The following is a 21,950-nucleotide window of genomic DNA, read 5'->3' as shown; positions in this document are numbered from 1 at the left end:
ACCTATAGAAACTTTCACAGTCAAGTTTTATGTTCCCCGCTAGTTTACTTTCAAATTGGATTTTCCCTGTCTTAATCAATCCCTTGGTCTGAATTTGCTGAATTTTAAACTGTTCTCAATCATAGAATTTACAATGCAGAAGGAGGCCATTCGGCCCATTGAGTCTGCACCGGCCCTTGGAAAGAACACCCTCCACCCTAAGCCCGTAACCCAGTAACCCCACCCAATCTTTTTGGACAATAAAGGCAATTTAGCATGGCCAATCCACCTAACCTGCACATCTTTGGACTGTGGGAAGAAACCGGAGCACCCGGAGGAAACCCTCGGGTCTATTGCTTTTTCTTGCTAATTCGTATGCCTGTTCTTTGAATCTAATACTATCTCTATATTCCGTTGTATGCCATGGTTTGGCCACAGCCCCTTTTCTACTCTTGCGCCAAGTAGGAATAAACAACGTTTGGAGTTCACCTATTCATTCCTTGAATGCCTGCCATTGCCTGTCCACTGTCCTTCTGTTCAGTAATGTTTCCCAGTCCACGGTAGCATTGTGGATAGCACAATTGCTTCACAGCTCCAGGGTCCCAGGTTCGATTCCGGCTTGGGTCACTGTGCGGAGTCTGCACATCCTCCCCGTGTGTGCGTGGGTTTCCTCCGGCTGCTCCGGTTTCCTCCCACAGGCCAAAGATGTGCAGGTTAGGTGGATTGGCCGTGATAAATTGCCCTTAGTGTCCAAAATTGCCCTTAGTGTTGGGTGGGGATACTGGGTTATGGGGATAGGGTGGAGGTGTTGACCTTGGGTAGGGTGCTCTTTCCAAGAGCCGGTGCAGATTCGATGGGCCGAATGGCCTCCTTCTGCACTGTAAATTCTATGATAATCTATGATAATCATAGCCAGCTCATGCCTCATACCATCGTTACTTTTATTGAGATTCAGGAGACTGGTCTCAGAATCAACAACCTCACTATCCAACGTGATAAAGAATTGTACCATATTATGGTCACTCATCCCCAAGGGTTCTCTCACAACTAGATTGCCAACTAATCCTTTCTCATTGCACAACACCCAGTCGAAGATGGCCTGTTCCCTTGTTGGTTCCTCAACATACTGGTCCAGAAAACCATCCCGTACACACTACAGAGATTCCTCCTCTATTGTACTGTGACTAATTTGACTCACCCAATCTATATGCAAATTTAAGTCACCCGTAGTCACAGATGTTCCTTTATCACATGCATCTCTGACTTCTTGTCTAATGCTATTCCCAACATTTCCACTGCAATAAATGTTTTTTGTCCCTTGATGTTTCTTTACTCCACCCGGACAGACCCCAGATCATTTGTACTAATATCTTTCCTACTATTTTCTGTCTATCGTTTCTAAAAACTGAATAGCCTCAATGTTTAGTTCCTATCCTTGGTCACCTTGGAGCTATATCTCCGTAATCCCAACTATATCATATCCCTTTACATCTATCTGCGTAACTAATTTATTCATTTTATATTGAATGCTCCGCGCATTGAGGTGCAAAACCTTAAGGCTAGTACTTTAAATATTTCATGTCCCGTCTCTACTATTTTTTACAGGGTCATTATCTGATACATGCCCTTGATTTCTCTGCCTATCAGTTTTCTTATTCTGCTTGCTTCTCTTGTTCTTGATTACCCCTGCCCTGAATCCTTACATAGGTACCCACCCCCCTATCATATTAGTTTAAATCCTCCCAAGTAGCCGCTCCCAGGAGATCAGTCCCGGTCCTTCCCAGGTGCAACCTTTCCAGTTTGTACAGGTCCTATCGCCCCAGAATCAGTCCCAATTCCCCAGGAATCTGAAACCCTCCCCCCCCACACAATCTCTTCAGCCATGTATTCATCCGATATATATCCTACTATTTGTTCTCTGACTAGCTGGTGGCACTGGTAGTAATCCTGAGATCACTACTTTGAGGTCCGACTTCTCAACTTTTTTTCCTAACTCCCTATATTCTGCTTTTAGGACCTCAACTCCCTTCTTTTAACCAATGTCATTGGTACCGATGTGTACCGCAACCACTGGCTGTTCACCCTCCCCCTCCAGAATGTCCTGTACCCACTCCGACTCATCCTTGACCTGAGCACCAGGGAGGTAACATACCATCCTGGAGTGTTGTCTGTGACCACAGAAACACCTATCAATCCCTTTACAATTGAATCCCGTATAACTATTGCAATCCCACACTTTTTACTCCCCTCTGCAGCAGAACCAACTGGGTGCAATGAATTTGGCTGTTGCTGTTTTCCCCTGAGGGTCATTCCTCTCAACAGTATCCAAAACAGGATGTCTGTTTTGCAAGGGAATGGCCACAGGAGATTCCTGCACTCCCTGCCTTGCTCTCCTGGTGGTCGCGCATTCTCTTCCTGCCTGTGGAGTCTGAGCCTGTGGTGTGACCACCTCTCTGTACATTCTATCCACGACACACACTCCGCCACACCTCGTATACGGAGGCGGTAATGCTGCTGAAGGGACAACGTAAAGGCAGTAAATGAGGTGTATGCCAGGCACCTACTTGCCACGAGGCGACAACGCCCCGGAGAATCACATGCCGAATTCCTGCGTGCCTTGCGGGTACTCGGCCGGAACTGTGCTTGCCAGACAGTATCGGCTGTCCAACACACGGAGCTGCTGATCAGGGACGCCTATGGCGCGGGCATTAAATCCAATTACATCCGCCAGCGCTTGCTTGAAGGGGGTACACTCGGCCTCCCAGAGACAGTGCAGCGCTCAAACTCGCTGGAAGTTGCTTTCCAGAACATGGAGGCCTACACCTCCGACCATGCGGCACCCTCGTGGACATCGTGGGCGCCGCCATCACGCGACTCGAGTGCCGCGCAGCAGCCCGCCAACGCCGGAAGCCCGAAATGCTACTTTTGCGGCCAGGGGAAGCACCCCAGACGACGCTGCCCTGCACGGAACGCGATTTGCAATGGGTGTGTCTACTTGGACCCATGGGGGCCGCCATCTTCGATGCCACCCACCACGCGCGACCCATGGGGGCCGCCATTTTGGAACCACTCCGCTGCCTCCCGGGACCACTGCTCACTTTCTTTCACTACTTGTCTTGTGTTAATTGATGGCACATCACCCCGTAACCCCACCTAACCTTTTTTGGGCACTAAGGGCAAATTTAGCATGGCCAATCCACCTAACCTCCACATCTTTGGACTGTGGGAGGAAACCGGAGCACCCGGAGGAAACGCACGCAGACACGGGGAGATAGTGCAGACTCCACACAGGCAGTGACTCGACCTGGGACCCTGGAGCTGTGAAGCAACTGTGCTAACCACTGTGCTACCATGACGCCCCAAATAATTAACATATAACACAAACAGTGAGGGTCCCAACACCAACTCCTGTGGAATGCCACTTTCCAATTGCAAGAGAAGTTATCAACCATGACCCTTTGTTACTTGTTACTAAGCTAACTTTTTATCCAGTTTGCCATATTGCCCTGTATCCCACTTTCTTGACCAACCTACCATGTGGGACCTTGTCAAACGCCTTGCTAAAATCCAGGTGCACCACATCCACTGCAGTATTTTATGTTTTTGTTTCAGATTCCAGTATCCACAGTAATTTGCTTTTATCCACTGCATTACCTTCAACCACCCTTCTTGTCACTTCTTCAATGAAATTTGTGAGGCTAAGAGCTTCCTTTAACAAATCCATGCTGACTATCCCTGACTTGTCCATGCCTTTCCCAGTGACAGTCGATCAGATACTGGGGCTATTTAGCACAGGGCTAAATCGCTGGCTTTGAAAGCAGACCAAGGCAGGCCAGCAGCGCGGGTTCAATTCCCGTAACAGCCTCCCCGAACAGGTGCCGGAATGTGGCGACTAGGGGCTTTTCACAGTAACTTCATTTGAAGCCTACTTGTGACAATAAGCGATTTTCATTTCAGATCTCTCAGGATTGATTCTACTATTTTGCCCACCACCGATGTAAGACTAACTGGCCTACAATTGTTCAGCATTCGCTTACATCCCATTTTAAACAATGGAACCACGTTTGCAGTTGTTCAGTCGTGTCTTTAAAAAGATAATTGGGGGCTGCACGGTGGCGCAGTGGTTAGCATGGGGGCTGCACGGTGGCGCAGTGGTTAGCATGGGGGCCGCACGGTGACGCACTGCTGCCTGAAGCCGCCGAGGTCCCGGGTTCGATCCCGGCTTTGGGTCACTGTCCGTGTGGAGTTTGCACATTCTCCCTGTTTCCGCGTGGGTCTCGCCCCCGCAACCCAAAGCTGTTCCGGCTAGGTGGATTGGCCTCGCTAAATTGTCCCTTAATTGGAAAAAATTGAATTGGATACTCTAAATTTTTTATTTTTTTAAAGATAATTGCTGAAACGACTGAAAGAGTAAAAAAAAAATAGCACCCGGAAAGCGCAGGGGACAGTTCCTTCGAAGTTGGTTCAGGCGGGATGGGCTGAATGGTCTCCCGCCCTCGTTTGGACGTCGATCCGCGCGGCGGGCTGGAGAGATCGGCGATCGATTGGGCTGGGCTGCGTACAGCGCGGCGCTTGATAGGGCGGCGCTCGATTGGCGGCGCCTGGTTTCCTCGGCAGCGGCGGGAGGAGAGGGAGCGGCAGCGGGAGAGACACAGAGAGCGGGGGAGAAAAAGATCGAGGGGGAGAGCTGGCACGACACAGCGCGGCCACGCCACACCCGGCAGGTAGGCTCGGCCGAGCGCGGCTCGGGGTGGGGAGGCAGGCAGGCGGAGCGGGCTCGGCAGCGGGCGGCACACCGAGGCCTCCGCTCGCGCTCGGCATCTAGAATCTTCCACAAGATGGCGGCGGCTCGGCGGCCTGACGCAGCTCCACTTCCCTCAAGCCGCCCGGCCACGGCAATCCCGCCCCATCCCGGCGCCGCGGCGGCGGGGACGGAGCCAGCCCGCCGCCCGGCTTCTCCCAGCCGCTTCCCTGACCCACCCACCGGCACCGGCTGCTCGAGGGCGGCGAGGGGAGCGAATCCGAGAGGCGGGGGGGGGGGGGAGCGAATCCGAGAGGCGGGGGGGGGGGGGGGAGCGAATCCGAGAGAGGGGCAGGCCTGGGGGATCGGACCGGGGAGTGGGGGAGGGGCGAGAGGGCCAGACCGGGGAGTGGGGGAGGGGACCGGACCGGGGAGTGGGGGAGGGGACCGGACCGGGGAGGGGCGAGAGGGCCAGACCGGGGAGTGGGGGAGGGGACCGGACCGGGGAGTGGGGGAGGGGACCGGACCGGGGAGTGGGGGAGGGGACCGGACCGGGGGGTGGGGGAGGGGACCGGACCGGGGGGTGGGGGAGGGGACCAGACTGGAGAGTGGGGGAGGGGCGAGAGGGCCAGACCGGGGAGTGGGGGAGGGGACCGGACCGGGGGGTGGGGGAGGGGACCGGACCGGGGGGTGGGGGAGGGGACCGGACCGGGGGGTGGGGGAGGGGACCGGACCGGGGGGTGGGGGAGGGGACCGGACCGGGGGGTGGGGGAGGGGACCGGACCGGGGGGTGGGGGAGGGGACCGGACCGGGGGGTGGGGGAGGGGACCGGACCGGGGGGTGGGGGAGGGGACCGGACCGGGGGGTGGGGGAGGGGACCGGACCGGGGGGTGGGGGAGGGGACCGGACCGGGGGGTGGGGGAGGGGACCGGACCGGGGGGTGGGGGAGGGGACCGGACCGGGGGGTGGGGGAGGGGACCGGACCGGGGGGTGGGGGAGGGGACCGGACCGGGGGGTGGGGGAGGGGACCGGACCGGGGGGTGGGGGAGGGGACCGGACCGGGGAGTGGGGGAGGGGCGAGAGGGCCAGACCGGGGAGTGGGGGAGGGGACCGGACCGTGGGGGTGGGGATGGGACCGGACCGTGGGGGTGGGGACGGGACCGGTGAGTGGGGGAGGGGACGGGACCGGTGAGTGGGGGATCAGACCGGGGAGGGGCGAGGGGACGGGACCGGGGAGTGGGGGAGGGGCGAGGGGACGGCACCGGGGAGTGGGGGAGGGGCGAGGGGACGGCACCGGGGAGTGGGGGAGGGGCGAGGGGACGGCACCGGGGAGTGGGGGAGGGGCGAGGGGACGGCACCGGGGAGTGGGGGAGGGGCGAGGGGACGGCACCGGGGAGTGGGGGATCGGACCGGGTGGGGGAGGGGACCGGACCGGGGAGTGGGGGATCAGACCGGGTTGTGGGGGTGGGGATGAGACCGGGGAGGGGACCTGACAGGGTTGTGGGGGAGGGGATCAGTCTGGGGAGTGGGTTAGGCGAGAGGGTCAGCCCGGTGAGGGTGTTTTGTGTGCGTGCGGATGGAGGTAATTTATTGTCGATGGGGGTTTCTTTTCCGCCATTTTGTACACTGTCTAGCGGGGCTGAGGAGGCCATTAGAGTTTAGTTTCATCCATAGTCCGGTTTGGATATACCACTTTTTATAGTGTGTCCAAATTCCCTCAGACTGTTGTGGAATTTTACAGTAGATTTATCCCTGCACCAGTCCTCCGAGCAGTCCTCGTACTCTCATTTTAGGTGTAAAATCTGCAAATGTAAATCTGATCTCCTAAATTTGTTCTTTTTATCCCTTTGTATTATTTTTCGTGGTGCTGTATCCTGGACTTGAGAAAAGTGACAACCTGAATTATGGTGGCAGAAGAAGCATCGTCTAGTTTTAATTTATACAAAGGTTTCTGTTGCTGAGTTTTGAAAATAAATTCCTTGCTCACTGGTTGCTCTGAATTGCCACGGCATTTTAATTTGCTAAGCTGGAGTAATGCCAACAAGCGTATGTGCTCTAATTGTACCCACTCTCATCTTGTAAAAGAAGACCCATGAAGTCTAAAATGCACGTTTTTCCTTTGGTGGTTTTTGAATAAGAATTTTGGCATACTAAAAATCTGCATTTCAAAGAAGTGGTCCAATGCAGCTGTCTCAGTGGTATTGTTTCTGGGGTAACGCAAAACGTGTAGCTGGTGTTTGGCAGCAATTTTAAATTCTCAAGCCAACCATCTCCATTTGAAGCCTTCAGTTGAGCAAATACTGAAACACAGATGTAACGTTATATAATCTAGCTATAATTTTTATTGATCAATGCATTAGAATTCTCCACCCCCAATTCTGAACTAGGTGCTACCCCATTCCTGGTGCATCGTGAGGCAGAGACTGCTTTTGAGCAGTCCTTGCCTGAGGAAGGCGCAGCACTCAGAAAGCTAGTGGCATCGAAACAAACCTGTTGGACTTTAACCTGGTGTTGTAAAACTTCTTACTGGGCTTTTGAGCTGGTAAGAGGCAGATGTTTTAGTGGGGACATGAGGAAGAACGCAGGGGGTCGTGGGTGCCTGGAAATCGCTGCCTGAGTTTGTAGTGGACGCAGAGGCCCTAAACTCTTAGAACGGGGAAGAAAGAGAAAATGCTGGAAAATCTCAGCAGGTCTGGCAGCATCTGAAGGGAGAGAAAAGAGCTAACGTTTCGGGTCCGGTGACTTTGTCAAAGCTAACAGACCGAGAAAGTGGGAGATATTTATACTGTGGCGTGAGAATGAAAGATGAGTCATAGCCACAGAAACCCATGGAAACCGGGTGCTAATGGCCGCAGAAAGCAAGGGGAAAGAGTGCTAATGGCAGTCCCAGAGAGAACAAAAGATATGAAAGGCCAAACAGCAAAGAAACTAACATCAGATGGGAGATGGTGAATGTAGGGGAAGGGGGAAGCAAAGAGGAGAAAGAGTAAGAAAAGGTGGATAAAATGGGAGGGAGGGGTTATGTATATAATATATATATTTTTTAAAAAAAAGAAAGAAATGGTAGACAGTTAAAATGAAATGGGATGGAAACAAATGATTTGCGGTGGGGTAGAGCTAATCATCTGAAGTTGTTGAATTCGATCTTGAGACCAGGAGGCTGTAGCGTGTCTAACCTGAAGATGAGATGTTGTTCTTCAAGTTTACGTTGAGCTTCACTGGAACACTGCAGCAGGCCAAGAACAGACATGTGGGCCTGGGAGCATGGTCTTTTGTTAAAATGGCAAGCAACGGGAAAGGTCAGCGTCCTGAATGCGCACAGACCGAAGATGCTCAGCAAAGCGATCACCCAGTCTGCGTTTGGTCTCTCCAATATTTCATAGAATTTACAGTGCAGAAGGAGGCCATTCGGCCCATCGAGTCTGCACCGGCTTTTGGAAAGAGCATCCTACCCAAGGTCCGCACCTCCACCCTATCCCCATAACAAAGTAACCCCACCCAACACTAAGGGCAATTTTGGACACTAAGAGCAATTTATCATGGCCAATCTACCTAACCTGCACATCTTTGGACTCTGGGAGGAAACCGGAGCACCCGGAGGAAACCCACGCACACACGGGGAGGATGTGTGGACTCCACACAGACAGTGACCCAAGCCGGAATCGAACCTGGGACCCTGGAGCTGTGAAACAATTGTGCTATCCACAATGCTACCATGCTGCCCTTCTATAGAGGAGACCACATTGGGAGCAGCGAATGCAGTCGACCAAATTGGAAGAGATGCAAGTGAAACGCTGCTTAACCTGGAATGAGTGTTTTGGGCCTGGGATGTTAAGCATGGAAGAGGTAAAGGGGCAGGTGTTACACCTGTGATTGCATGGGAAGGTGCCATGGATGATGGAGAGGTACTGGGTATGGTGGAGAAGTGGACTAGATTATTTCTGAGGGAATGGTCTCTGCAGAATGCTGACTGAGGGAGTGATGGGAAGATGTGTTTGGTGGTGGCATCACGCTGGAGTTGGCGAAAATGGCGGAGGATTATGCTTTGCATACGGAGACTGGAGGGATGAAATGTGAGAATGAGGGGGGACTCTATCCATGTTCTGGGAGTGGAGGGGGCGAAAGTAGTGGCGCGGGAGAGGACCGTAAACTGTTGAGGGCCCTGTCAACAACTGTAGGTGGGAAATCACGGTTGAGGAAGAAGGAACACATTTTCACTGCACCATTTTTGAAAGTGGCATCACTGCAACAAATGCGACGGAGGCGAAGGAGTTGAGAGAAAGTTATGGAGTCCTTGCAGGGTGTAGGGTGCGAATAGCTGTAATCCAGATAGCTGTGGGAGTCAGTGGGCTTGTAGTGGATATTAGTGGATAGTCCTGATGGACCAGGTGAAAGTGATGGAGGAGTGGAAACTGGAATCGAAGTTGATGAATTTTTCCAGGTCTGGACGAGAGCATGACGCGGCACCAAAATAGTCATCAAAGGAGTTGTTGGAGAGGGCCTGGAACAAGGAATGTTCCACATACCCCATAAAAAGGCAAGCGTAGCTAGGACCCATGCGGGTACCCATTGCTACACCTTTGTTTTGGAGAAAGTGGGATGAGTTAAAGGAGAAGTTGTTGAGAGATAGAATGAGTTCAGCCAGGTGGAGGAGAGTGGTGGTGGATGGGAATTGTCCGGGCCTCTTTTCGAGAAAGAAGCGATTAGAAAGGAGACCTGGATGTCCTCGGGCTGGCATGGACAAGTTGGGCTGAATGGCCTCCTTCTGTGCCGTACCTTTTCTATGATTCTGGTACCTTCACCTCCCTCCATTGTGGCAGTCTCCTGATTGAACTTGTAATGAGACATAAATGTGTTTTAACGGTCATAATTAAATACCTATTGATTTAGTTAAAATGTATAAATGCTGCAAGAGTGAATCACCTTTCGAATGCAATGACCCTATTGAGGTAAGCAAGCCCAGTCAGACAAATGTAGATGTTTCTTCTGGGTAGTTCATTCGTTGGTACAATTTGTGTTTTGTCCATACAATCTGATTATTTTTGGCAGATCCTCTGAGACCATCTCTCAGATTGATGGTTGCAAAACCCAGTCTGACAGAATAAGTCTGACGTTTCTCCGTAATGTTTTTGCAGAATTCATCAGTCAGTGGTCTGTATTGACTGTCTTTAAATAACTTCACAAATAGCCCAGGAGCCAATTATTCTCTACCTTCGAAAGAGAAAATGCTGGAAAATCTCAGCAAGTCTGTCAGCATCTTTAGCGAGAGAAAAGAGCTAACGTTTTGAGTCCAATGACTTTGTCAAAGCCTTTTGTCTCTACCTTTCTATAAGACTTGATGGTGAATTGCTGTCTTCTGAAAAAACCTTGATATTTTCCCAGAATATTTTTGATCTTCAAATTTACACCTAGCTCAGAATTAAAAATACAGCCCTGATTTTGATATTAATTCCATATCTTGTTGGGGAGATTAATAGATCGACACTGGCCCTGCATACTAAACTGGTGTTGGGAGTTTACATTCCTGGATAAACTTAATCATGTAAAAATGACTTGGTTGTGAGATCAATATTGTTTACTCTACCGTTATTTGAATGATAATGTAATATTGTAAAATGGTATTGGAGTCATCATGCTAATATAGGTGATATAATTTAAATTGTTAACTTTTAACATCAAGTATTTGAGCTGCCACTAGAACACATTTCTTGTAAGTAGGTAAAGGAACAGACATGAGTTAGACATTGTCAGGATCTTGCCATTCTCTCTCAACTAAATTGTAGTATAATAAACACTGAGTCACTGTTGGCTCTAATTAAAACGGCAATCCAGTGTTCAAACTCCATAACCGTATTTGTGGTTATTTTGTTATAGGACTGATGAAGGGTAAGTAAGTGAGTGTTAAATGATTAGATAAGATGAAAGTGCTTAAAACAAAGCAAATAGATCTGTTAATTGTGAATGGTGCAAAATTGCCTATGCCTAGTTCACTAAAATAAAGAAAGATGTCCATCCAGAATGGTGAGTTGAAAATATTCGGGCAAATTCAAAAGAAGTAGGTTTTAAATAACAAATGAAATGAAAGCCACTCTATTCTTACAATTATACAAACTGAATTGCCCATATACCGCACAGATAATCACTGTCTGAAGTGAAGGTAGCATTTCTTACCTATCTGACTCAAGTTACTTCCAGAATTGATTTGCTAGGATAAGAGGTTATTAACCTATTTGGACTGATGAGCTGGGTGATGGAAGAAAATTAAACATAAGCCAATTCAAGTAATGGCTTATTATTCTTTCAACATTATCTTCTACAAGCAAAGTATGGCATTGGCAATTTGTGGCAGACTGGATTTCAGGTAAAAACAGGGGTAAATAAATGAGTAGGCCACTTGGTACCTTGAGCCTGATCTGCCATTCAATAAAATCATGGTTTATATGACTGGCCTTAATTCCACCTTCCTGCCTCGTCCCCAAAACCTGTGATTCCCTCGTCAGTCAAAAATCTGTCTAACTCAGCCTTAAATCTATTCAATGACCCAGCCTCCACTGTTGCTAGGGAAGAGAACTCCAAACACTTAATGACCTTCTGAGAGAAGGAATTCCTCCACATCTCCATCTTAATGGGAAACATTCTGATTTTTAAATTGTGCCCCCCTAGATCTAGATTCCTCCATAAGAGAGAACATCCTCTCAGCATTGACTCTGTTCACCCCCCAAGAAACGTTTCCATAAGTTTACCACTCATTTTTCTAAACTCCCCATATGGGTACAGACCCAAGCTGCTTAATCTTTCCTCATAAATATGTCCCTTCAGTCGAGTGAACCTTCTGAACTGCTTGTCCCCCCCCCTTGCGTAAGGTGACCAAAACTGCAAAGTGCTGTCTTGATATAACGCAGCTAGCTCAAAACTGGATTGCATATCCTGCTCCAGCTGAAGTCTCAAATTTTCAAGCTGCAACTTTGGGAAGGACATGATCAATGCAGATGTTTATTTTTCTGTTAAGCTGGTAATAGTTTGGCTTTAATTTCAGTTAGTTTGTTACAATTTATGGGGTACTTCAGAAGATGCTACTGAAGAGAGACGCTGGATTGATTTTATAAAGGAATACCGACATGTTTCTTTGAACTTTGTTTTGTAAATTCTTGAATGTTCTCTCTGAAAATCTTGTGCCTTTCTACATTTAATTATTTCACAAAACCACTTCAGTGCACCTCCATAAGAGGGAAGCTGTTGCCTTAATTGTAATGTTGTGGGCTAGATTTTTTGCAGAAGGCTAGAATTGTGCATTCTTTATGTATCTTGTCCAAGACCCTAAGCATTTTTGGAAATGTGACCCAACGCTGCTGCAGTCACATTTATTGACCTTTCCCAAAGAACAAAGAAAAGTACAGCACAGGAACAGGCCCTTCGGCCCTCCAACCATGCGCCGACCATGTTGTCCGTCTAAACTAAAATCTTCTACACTTCCTGGGTCCGTATCCCTCTATTCCCACCCTATTCATGTATTTTAATAACTCCACTTGGAGTTTTTAATAAAATAATGTATTTCTTTCGACTTAGCTTTCAAAATTTGCGAACAACACAAAACTCTGAAGTATTGTGAACTGTGCGAAGGGCACTGTTAAACTTCAAAAGAACGTAGTTTGATTTTAATGGGCGGACAAGTGGTCAATGGCATTTTAATTGGAAGAATGTGGAAAGATAAGATAAAACTAAAGGGGTTGTAGCAGCAGTTAGAGGGACCGGTCAAGTTGATCAGTGTTACTTGATCCTAGCCTTTATAAACAGCAAAAAGCAAGGAAGATATAAACCTGTATAAAACACTGGCACATTATGTCCATTTCCTGGAACCACACTTTAGGAAGGATAACGAGAGAGAGGGTGTAGAAAAGATTCATGAGAATCGTTCCAGTGATTATACTCAGTTACATATATCGGAGAAGTTTTGAGTATTCTCTAGAACAGAAGGTTGAGAGAAGATCTGATAGAGGTATCCAAGTCCATGAGGGGGACTGAATAGAGGGGAGAAATTATTCATATTAGTGGAAGGATCTGGAACCATGGGGCAAAAGAAGCCACGGAGCCCTAAGGAAAAAATTGTTTTACACAGTGAGTAGTTAGTACCTGGAATGTGCTATCTGAAAATGGAAGAATGTGCAAGACTACAAGGAGAAGGTGGGGAATGGCACTAGATGTATTGCTCTTGAAGAGAGCCAGCAAGGACACACTGGATCGGATGGTGGCCTCTTGTGCCATCGGAATTACTAATTGTAATGAAGCATATTACAATTAAGTACCCAGCTTGACCAATCTAGGATCATAATTTACTTATAGAATTTACAGTGCAGAAGGAAGCCATTCGACCAATCGAGTCTGCACTTGGAAAAAGCACTCTACTTAAGTCCACACCTCCACCCTATTCCAACAACCCCACCTAACCTTTTTTATTGGACACGAAGGGCAGTTTAGCATAGCCAATCCACCTAACCTACACATCTTTGGACTGGGAGGAAACTGGAGGAAACCCATGCAGACACGGGGAGAACGTGCATACTCTGCACAGACAGTGACCCAAGCTGGGAATTGAACCTGGGACCCTGGAGCTGTGAAGCACTGGTGCTAACCACTGTGCTACCGTGCCGCCCCTTGACAACAGGTCATGTTAGAGGATGTTTGTTTCATTAAATCATCTGAAGAGTCTCGGCAATACCATTCAGTGCTATTACCGTTGTTGAATCTCCTGCTGTCAACATTATGGGGGTTACAATTGATCAGAAACTGAACTAGACAAGCCATACAAAAAATGTGGCTACAAGAGCATGTCAAAGGCGAGGAATCCTGCGGTGAATAACTCTCCTGACACCTCAAATCGTGTCACCATCTACAAAGCGCAAGTCAGAAATGTAATAGAATACTCTCCACTTGCCTTGGTGATTACAGCTCCAACACTCAGAAGCTTGACACCATCCCATCTACTTGATTGCTACCCCTTCCACAAACATTCACTCCCTCCATCACCGATGAACCAAGGCAGCCGTGTGTACCATCTACAAGATGCACTACAGTAAATCACCAAGGTTCCTTAAGCAGCACCTTCCAAACCCACGGCCGCTACGCAGCAGATACCCGGGAAACCCACCACCTGGAAGTTCCCCTCTAAGTCACTCACCATCCTGACTTTGAAATATATCACTTTCTTCACAATCCTCGAATTCCCTCCCTAACAGCACTGTGGGTGTGGTTACACAGTGGTCCAATAAGGCAGCTTACCATCACCGTCTTGAGGGCAACTAGGGATGGGCTGCCCCATCCAGCAATGCCGATTTACTGTAAATATTTTTTTAAATGAAAAGTGGAAGAACTACCATTGGATTATATGGAACCGATGATATTAAAAGAAAGTTAACTCCCAAATCTGTGTATACAAGCAGAGTTGCATGGAACTAGTATTGTTGGATCATATGCTAAAATAGGAAACTACAAGATTATGCAGATATGGAAATACAATATGCACCAGCAAGGATTCTTGGTTTGAAGATACATCCAGTGTATGTTCGCAGAGGCAGTGTGCCCTAATTGGTTCATCTATTATGATTATGTTTGAAGGATGGACATGAGTACTGAAAGAGCCAGCAATAAAGTTGGAACCTGCTTAGTGTCTGATCATGATGCCAGGATTTTGTATCGTCTGAGAAGGAAAAGCAAGGAAGACATTGTTGACTCCATTTGTGGGGTTAGATGAGAGGCAGAAGAAAGTGTAGATGATATCAGTTTTCGCTCCCTGTTATATGGGTGATGCAGGCAAAGCTGGATTTATTGCTCACCGCTTTGAGCACTGATGATAAAATGTACCTGTGTAAAAACAGTGGTGTCTTTGAACGTCAAGGAGGAGTTGTTCAAATGCACCAAGACCTGGACAATATCCAGGCCAGGGCTGACAAGTAAATTTGTGTCTCACAAGTGCCAGACAATGACCATCTCCAACAAGAGAGAATCTATAACCATCCCCCTTTGACATTCAATGGCATTACCATTGCTGAGTTCCTCCACTATCATCATCCTCAGGGAGGGGGGTGGGGGTGTTACCATTGGCCATAACTGGACTAGACTTATAAATACTGCGGCTATACTGTTCACTCGTTCCATCATTGACGCACATCAGCAGCAGTGTGTACCATGTACAGTATGCACTGCAGGAACTCACTAAGATTCCTTAGTCAGCACATTTCAAATACATGATTCTTACCATCTTGAGCAAGGGCAGCTGGCATTTGGGAAAGCCACTACCTGCAAGTTCCCCTCCAAGTTACAGACCAATCTGACGTCGAAATATATCGCCATTACTTCACTGTCGTTGAGTCAAAATCCTGGAACACCATTCCTAACAGCACTGTGGGTGTACCTACACCACCTGAACTGCAGCGGTTCAAGAAGGCAGCTCACCGCTTTCTCCAAGAGCAATTGGGAATGGGCAATAAATACTGGCCCAGCTAGCAATACCCACATCCCATAAATTATTAGAAGTAAAAGAATGTATCCTGTTAGAGAATATATTTTCTTGCCATTTATATTGCCTGTCCAAGTCTGAATGTTACCAATATTCTACTTCTAGCTGATTCATTATTGTAGGAATTGTGAAACACTAAAATCCTCAACAATGTGCTACTTATGCCAGAGAGAAAGCCATTGATGAACTGGCTGAAGGTGATTACAGCTATGACCTGGGACTCATGAAATTATCCGTCTTCATTTGTGTAAGGTTGGACTCTTTGGGTTTTGCTGTTGACTGTAACTGACTTCAATTTCATTAAGTCTGATTTGCTTTGAATGCTTTGTCCATTTGTAGATTATAGCTGTGCTGAGTTCTGGTTTTGGCAGAGATAAAACAGCGTTGTTGAGTTGGTTATTGGTAAGTAGGCTTAGCCTTGATGGCATTACTGGCGCTTCACTCTAACATTAACTGCTGACCTTTTTATGGATAGGATATGCACGTATTTGCATATGCAGTTCATGTGTCACCAGGACAACAGCTGGGATACAGTCGGGACTCTGCCTGTAGTGTACTCCTGTTAATGTCACATAAAATGAACTAAATTGGCTGTCATAGATGTGCATCTTTGTGACAGGATGTTGGTGAGGTGAGATCATGTAGGCTACGTACTTGTTTGCTTTATCACTTCATTCTGCAGCTATAATCCTCAAGGTACAGTCAGTGATGATACCACTGAGCCAATCATGGTGGATGTTAAAAGTCTTCACCCAGGGCACATTGTGTCCTTCATTCTTTCCAAGTTTCCTCCCAAGTTGGATTCAACATGAAGGATTTATCAGCTAGGAATGGGTGTGGTTGGGTGTGATTGGCTTGAGGTTTGTTGGCTTTCATTAGAATGAAGCTCTTGGACTTCATGGGTCTAGTATTGATGTTCAGGAATTTCAAGTTCAAGTCCGCCTGCAGGAAGCATTGGTAGAGTGTACATCGTCTACTACAGATCATATCCGAAAGGACATACCACCTGCCATAGACACAGTCTAGCAGCTGAGGGAACCAACAAGAGTGGGAAAACATACTTGACCTCACCAACCTGCCTGCCTCAGATGCATTTGTCCAAGGTGGTATCGGTAGGCATGATCACCGCACAGTTGTGCGATGTAGTCTTCACATTGAGGATACCTTCCATCATGTGTGGCGCACCCACTGTGCTAAATGGAATATATTTCCAACAGATCCAACAATTCAAGACTGGAGATCCATGAGGCGCTGGTGGCCATCAGCAGCAGTGGAATTTTAACCAATCAACATCTGTAACCTCATGGCTCGGAATATACTACACTCTACCTCCATGCCAGAGGATCAACTAGTTCAATGAAAAGTGCAGGAGGGTGTAGCAGGTACTGCCACAGGCATACCTAAAAATGAGGTGTCAATCTGGTGAAGCTACAACACAGGTCCACTTCAAACAGCATAAGCAGAAAGTGATGGACCGAACCAAGTGAATTCACAACCAACGAATCAGATCTAAGCTCTCCAGTCCTGTCACACATCCAGTAGTGATTGGTAGTGGGTAATTTAACAATTCTTCAATGCTGGAAGAGCCCAACACATTAGTTGCGTTTAGAAGGTTATAAATGCTTCCACCTTCCTTATGGTATAAGGTGGAAGCATTTGCAACAATCTTCAGTTAGAATTGGGAGGATAATCTGTCTCTGCTTCCTGAGGAGATCCCTAGCATCATAGATGCCAATCTTAAGCCAATTTGATACACTCCATGCGATATCAAGAAGCAGCTGAAGGCACTGGATACTACAAACACCATAGGTTCTGACAATATTTCCACAACAGCACTAAAGTCTTGTGCTCGAGAGCTTGCTGTGTCCCTAGTCAAGCTGTTCCAGTGCATCTGCAACTCTGGCATTTACCTGGCAATGTGGAAAATTGCTCAGGTATGTCCTGTGCACAAAAAGGTGGACAAATCCAAGCCAGCCAATTACCTCCCCAACGGTCTACTAATCATCAATAAAGTGAAATGAAAATCGCTTATTGTCACAAGTAGGCTTCAAATGAAGTTTCTGTGAAAAGCCCCTAGTCGCCACATTCCGGCGCCTGTTCGGGGAGGCTGTACGAGAATTGAACCGTGCTGCTGGCCTGCCTTGGTCTGCTTTAAAAGCCAGCTCTTTAGCCCTGTGCTGATGGAAGGGATCCTCAACAGTGCTATTAAGCTGTGCTTCCTTTGCAATAATTGCTCACTGATGCTCAGTTTGGGTTTCGCCAGAGACACACAGTTGCTGACTTCACTGCAACCTTGATTCAAATATAGGCAGAAGAGCTCAACTCTTTGTGAGAATTACTGCCCTTGACGTTGAGGCATCACTTGATCAAGTGTGGCATCAAGGATTCCTAGCAAAACGAGTAAATGGCAATTGGAGGGAAAACTCACCGCTGCGTGGAGTCATATCCAGCACATAGTACCTGTGGTTGTTGGAAGCCAATTATCTCCATTCCAGACATCACTGCATAAGTTCCTCAGAGTAGTGCCCAGGGTCCAATCATCTTCAGCTGCTTGATCAAAACTTTCCCATCATTATAAGGTTGTAAGTGGGGATGTTTGCTAATGTTCGGCACTATTTGCGATGACTTGGATAGTGAAGCAGTCCAAATGCAGCGTGACCCGGATGATATCCAGGCTTGGATTGACAAGTGGCAAGTAACATTTGTGCCAGGGCAGCACGGCGGCGCAGTGGTTAGCACTGTTGCACCACAACACGGGTCCCAGGTTCGATCCCAGCTCTGAGTCACCGTCCATGTGGAGTTTGCACATTCTCCCTGTGTTTGTGTGTGTTTAGCCCCCACAACTCAAAAGATATGCAGGATAGTTGGAATGGCCACACTAAATTGCCCTTTAATTGGAAAAAAGTGAATTGGGCACTCTAAATTTATTACAACCAAAAAAGAAAAAAAAGTTAGTTTTGTGCCAAGCAAATGCCAGGCAATGACCATCTGCAATTGTTGCCCCTTGATATTCACTGGCATTACTATCACTGAATCTTCCACTATCAACATCCCAGACTGATTACCATTGACCAGAAATTTATAATAGCCATATAAATACTGTGGCTAACAGAGGCTGGGAATTCTGCAGCAGGTAACTCCCTTCGTGACCCCCCCCCCCCCAAAAAAAAAGCCTGTCCACCATCTACTAGGCACAAGTCAGGAGTGTAATGGAATGCCCTGAACTTGCCTGGATGAGTTCTAGAAATGTTACGGTGCAGAAGGAGGCCACTCAACCCATTGTGACTGCATCGGCTCTCCAAATGGAACACTTCACTGCCATTCTCCTACCTTTTCCCCACATCTATGCACAAATAATCAAATCCACTCAATTGATTCTGCCTCCAGGCAGTGCATTCCAGATGCAAAACATGGGCTGTGTGAAAAAGTTTTTCTCGCATCCTATTTGCTTCTTTTGCAGATCACTTTAAATCTGTCCTTTTGCTCTCTATCTATGTGTCCCTATCTTCTCTAATCAGCCCCCTCATGATTTTAACCACCTTGATCAAATCTCCTTCTCATCCCTGGTACCATTCTTATAAACTCTTTCAGCACTCTTGTGTGTTCACAGCCAGAACTGTACGCAATACTCTAGCTGAGGTCTAACTAGTGTATTGTACAAGTTCAGTATAACCTCCTTGCTCTTGAACTCTATGACTATTCATAAAGCCCAGAATGCTATACGCTTTATCAACTGCTCTCTCCATCTGTCCTACCGTCATGACCTATCCACATATACATCTAGGTTCCTCTGCACCTGCACCCACCTTAAGAATTGTACCCCTCTGCCTCCATGTTCTTACCAAAATGCATCACCTCTCAGTTCTCCGCATTGAATTTGATATACCAGCTATCTGCCCACTCCACCAATTTGTCTATGTCCTTTTGAAGTTCTACACTCTCCTCACAGTTTATAATACTTCCAAGTTTCATGTCCTCCGCAAACTTTGAAATTCAACCCTGCACACCACGATGTAGATCATTGATAAAAATCAGGAAAAGTAAGGGTCCCAATACTGACCCCAGCGGAAACCACTACAGACCTTCTAGACTGAAGAATATCCATTGACTGTTGCTCTCTGTTTCCTATTATTCGGCCAATTTGTATCCGTTTTGCTACTGTCCCTTTTATTCCATGAGCTGTAACTTTTCACAAGTCCGTATGTGCAATGCATCAAATGCCTTTTGCAAGTCCATGTACACCACATCAACAGCATTATCCTCATCAACCCTTTCTGTTACCTCGTCAAAATCTCCCAAGTTAGTAAAACATGATTTCCCATTTGGAAACCCACGCTGGCTCTTCCTAATCAACCCACATTTATCTATGTGACTGCTAATTCTTCCTGCATAATTGTTTCGTGAAGTTTCCCCGTCACTGAAGTTAAACTGACTAATCTGCATTTGCTAGGCTTTTCCTTGTAACCTTTTTTGAACAAAGGGGTAGTGTCTGTAATTCTCCAGTCCTCTGGCGCCACCCCTGAGCCTAGGGACGATTGGAAGATTATGTATGGCCAGCACCCCTGCAACGTCCACTCATTTCCTTCAATATCCTTGTATGCATCTCATCCGGTCAAATCATGGTGTCTTGACAACTTTTAAGTACTGGCAGTCTATCCAACACTTCCATAGAATCCCTACAATGCAGAAGGAGGCCATTTGGCCCATCGGGTCTGCACCGATTTTCCGAAAGAGGCCCGCTCGTCTGCCTTCTCTCTGATCCCACGCATTGATCATGGACAATCCACCTAACCTACACATCCTTGGACTGTGGGAGGAAACTGGAGCATCCGGAGGAAATGCACGCGGACACTGGGAGAGCGTGCAAAATCCAGTCACCTAAGTCCGGAATGAAACCTGACCCCTGGTGCTGTGAGGCAACTGTGCTAACTAACCACTGCGTCACCGTACCGTTCTCATCAATTTTGAATCCTTTGTTTCCTCTGTCACTATGGCCTGGATAACATCTGCCTCCTTAGTAAAGACAGATGCAAAGTGTATCATGGCCATGCTAGGCTCCCTGCTTGCATATGGGAATTCCCTAATCAACCGCCCTCCTAACACACTTCTATGACTTTAGGATTCCCCATTATGTTGCCTGCTCGTCTTTTCTCATGATCCCTCCGCTTCTCTAATATGCTTTTTAACCTTCCCTCTGAACCTTCTGTATTCCTCTTGGTTCTCTATTGTATTTTCTACCTGATAGCTATCATAAGCACATTTTTTCTTCTTTTATCTTACTTTCTGACTTTTCCATTCAGGAAGCTCTGGATTTGTTTACCTTAACAGTTGCCTTTTGAGGGAATGTACCTCAAATGCTGACCCATTTCTCTTTTGAGGGTAGCCCATTGTTCAGCTACAGATTTTCCCACTTTCGTTCCAGTCTGTCCAGCCTAGCTTCGTTCTTGCCCCATTAAATATTTTCCCACTGACACTTTTATCAACTTGGTCCACCTCATTTCCAAGAACCAGCTCCAATAGTGCATCCTTACTGGTTGGACTGGACGCAAACTGCTGTAGAAAATTTTCCTGAACACAATCCAGGAATGTTTACCTCTGTCCTTTACACTGCTAATGTCTCAGTCTGCATTTGACTAATTAAAGTCCAGATTATAAACTATTCTCCAATGTTTGTATCTGTAATCCTCCTACAGATTTGCTCTTCTACATCCTTCTCACTAGTTGGTGGGCTATGAAGTACACCAAGCATTGTAATTGCACCCGTTTTGTTCCTTTGCTCCAACCATTCAATTCTGCCCTTGAATTCTCTGGGGCATCCTCCATCTCCAGCCAGCCCGCCCCGCCCCCCCCCCCCCCCCCGAATATTTTAACACCCAGTCCATAAGACATAGGGGCAGAATTAGGCCACTCGGCATTAAATTATGGCTGATATTTTTATCATCCCCATTCTCCTGCCTTCTCCCCATAAACCCTGATCCCATTATTAATCAAGAACCTAGCTATCTCTGTCTTAAAGACACTCAGTGAATTGGCCTCCACAGCCTTCTGCGGCAAAGAGTTCCACAGATTCACCACCTTCTGGCTGAAGAACTTCCTCCTCATCTCTGTTTTAAAGGATCATCCCTTTAGACTGAGATTATGTCCTCTGCTTCTAGTTTTTCCTACAAGTGGAAACATCCTCTCCACGTCCAGGCCTCGCAGTATTCCTGTAATTTTCAATAAGATCCCCCTCATCCTTCTAAACTCCAATAGTACAGACCCAGAGTCCTCAACCGACAAGTTCTTCATTCTAGGGATCATTCTTCTGAACCTCCTCTGGACCCTTTCCAAGGCCAGCACATCCTTCCTTGGGGCTCAAAACTGCACGCAATGCTCCAAATGGGGTCTGACCAGAGCCTTGTACAGCCTCAGAAGTACATCCCTAGTCTTGTATGCTAGCCCTCTTGCATTTGCATTCCTAACTGCCGACTGAACCTGCACGTTAACCTTGAGAGAAGCATGAACAAGGACTCCCAAGTCCCTTTGTGCTTCTGATTTCCTAAGCATTTCCCCATTTAGATAATAGTCTATGCCTCCATTCCTCCTTCCAAAGTGCATAACCTCGCACTTTTCCACATTGTATTCCACCTGCCACTTCATTGCCCACTTTTCTAGCCTGTCCAAATCCTTCTGCAGCCCCCTTGCTTCCTCAATACTACCTGTCTCTACAGATCTTTG

At 47.4% G+C, this 21,950-nt stretch overlaps 1 protein-coding gene across 9 annotated transcripts in view; it reads left to right on the top strand.

The window, feature by feature from the left end:
* The window catches only part of znf638 (zinc finger protein 638), a 344,100-nt gene that overhangs the window by 169,303 nt on the left and 152,847 nt on the right, over positions 1-21,950 (top strand). The window contains exon 1 of one of the 9 annotated variants that reach the window (XM_072497780.1): positions 4,508-4,703. The exons of 7 other annotated variants lie outside the window; for them this stretch is intronic. The gene's annotated coding sequence lies outside the window, so the exon portion shown is untranslated. Of the gene's footprint in view, positions 1-4,507; positions 4,704-6,237; positions 6,303-21,950 lie in introns of those variants that run through there. One more of the 9 variants, XM_072497781.1, reaches the window with a different exon arrangement.

This window comes from Scyliorhinus torazame, chromosome 3, assembly GCF_047496885.1.
Source record: "Scyliorhinus torazame isolate Kashiwa2021f chromosome 3, sScyTor2.1, whole genome shotgun sequence".
NCBI lineage: Eukaryota > Metazoa > Chordata > Chondrichthyes > Carcharhiniformes > Scyliorhinidae > Scyliorhinus > Scyliorhinus torazame.
The sequence above is the reverse complement of the archived record's forward strand: the minus strand, read 5'-3'. Positions and strand labels throughout refer to the sequence as shown.